Consider the following 1,705-nt stretch of genomic DNA (forward strand, 5'->3'; position numbering starts at 1 on the left):
TTGATCCAAGACCTCAAAAGAAGAGCTAAAACTATAAAACTTTTTGAAGAAAATGTAGGTATAAATCTTCATGACCTTGGATTAGGCATTTGTTCCTTGATAACACCCAAAGCACAAGCAACTGAAAAAAAAAAAGCGGGGGTGGGGAATTGGACTTTGTCAAAATTAAAGCTTTTGTGCTCCAAAGGACACCATCAAGAAAGTGAAAATATTTGCAAATCACATAAATGATAAGGATATAGTATCCAGAATATTAAGAATTGTTATAAATCAACAATAAAATGGCAAATAAGCCAGTTGTAAAATGGCTAAAGGGTCTGAATAGACATTTCTCCAGAGAAGTATACAAATGCACAATAAGCCCATGAAAAGATGCTCAACATCATTAGTCACTAGAGAAATGTAAGTCAAAACCACAAATTACACCCACTAGGCTGGCTACAATAAAAAAGACAAAAAACAAATGTTGGCAAGGATGTGGAGGGATTGGAACTCTTCTATCCTGCTGGTGGGAATGTGAAATGGGGCAGCCACTGCAGAAACATTTGGCAGTTCCTCAAAAACTAAGCACAGGGGCGCCTGGGTGGCTCAGTCGGTTAAGCGTCCAACTTCGGCTCAGGTCACGATCTCATGGCTTGTGAGTTTGAGCCCTGCGTCGGGCTCTGTGCTGACAGTTCAGAACCTGGAGCCCGCTTTGGATTCTGTGTCTAGCTCTCTCTCTCTGCTCCTCCCCCACTCACGCTCTGTCTCTCTCTCTCAAAAATAAATCTTTTTAAAAATTAAAAAAAAAAATTGGGGCGCCTGGGTGGCTCAGTCGGTTAAGCATCCGACTTCAGCTCAGGTCATGATCTCGCGGTCCGTGAGTTCAAGCCCCGCGTCGGGCTCTGTGCTGACAGCTCAGAGCCTGGAGCCTGTTTCAGATTCTGTGTCTCCCTCTCTCTGACCCTCCCCCGTTCATGCTCTGTCTCTCTCTGTCTCAAAAATAAATAAACATTAAAAAAATTTAAAAAAATAAAAAGTAAAAAAAATTAAGCATAGAATTACCATATGACCCAGCAATTTCACTTCCAAGTATATACCCAAGAGATCTGGAAACATGTGATGTCCACGCAAAACTTGTACATGCCCATGCTCTGTGGCAGCGTGATTCTTAATAGGCAAAAGGCGAGCAAATGGCTTTTAACAGATGAATGGATAAACAAAATGTAGTGTGTCCATGCAATGAAATATTATTCAGTGATTCTCTTTAAAAGTACCAATAGTGCTCGCTTCAGCAGCACAAATACTAAAATTGGAACAATACAGAAAAGATCAGCATGTCCCCTGCACGTGGATGCCATGCAAATTTGTGATGCATTAAAAAAAAAAAAGTACCAATATATGTGACAACATGAATGAACCTTGAAAGCCTTATGCTAAGTGAAAGCAGTCAGATACAAAAGGCCACATATTGTATGAGTCCATTTATGTGAAATGTCTAAAACAGGCAAATTCAAAGAGACAAAAAAGTAGATTAACAGTTTCCAGAGGCTCAAGGAAGGAAAGGATGGGGAGTGATTGCTAATGACACGGGGTTTCTTTTTGGGGTGATGAAAATGTTCTGGAATGCAATAGTGGGGATGGTTGCACAACTTTATGAAGGTGCCGGAAACAGTTGAATTGTACACTTTAAAAACATGAAGCTTACGGTATGCAAATTATATCT

The 1,705-nt window shown here is 40.3% G+C and overlaps 1 non-coding gene across 1 annotated transcript; it reads left to right on the forward strand.

The window, feature by feature from the left end:
* Positions 1 to 1,261: 1,261 nt before the first annotated feature.
* LOC124505234 (U6 spliceosomal RNA) lies at positions 1,262 to 1,368 on the forward strand. Its single transcript, XR_006960589.1, has one exon. It is a non-coding gene; the product is annotated as a U6 spliceosomal RNA (small nuclear RNA).
* Positions 1,369 to 1,705: the final 337 nt, after the last annotated feature.

Source organism: Lynx rufus, unplaced genomic scaffold (genome assembly GCF_022079265.1).
Source record: "Lynx rufus isolate CCGP_SWC_20201006 ecotype Redwood Valley unplaced genomic scaffold, mLynRuf1.p SCAF_10, whole genome shotgun sequence".
NCBI classification, from domain to species: Eukaryota; Metazoa; Chordata; class Mammalia; order Carnivora; family Felidae; genus Lynx; species Lynx rufus.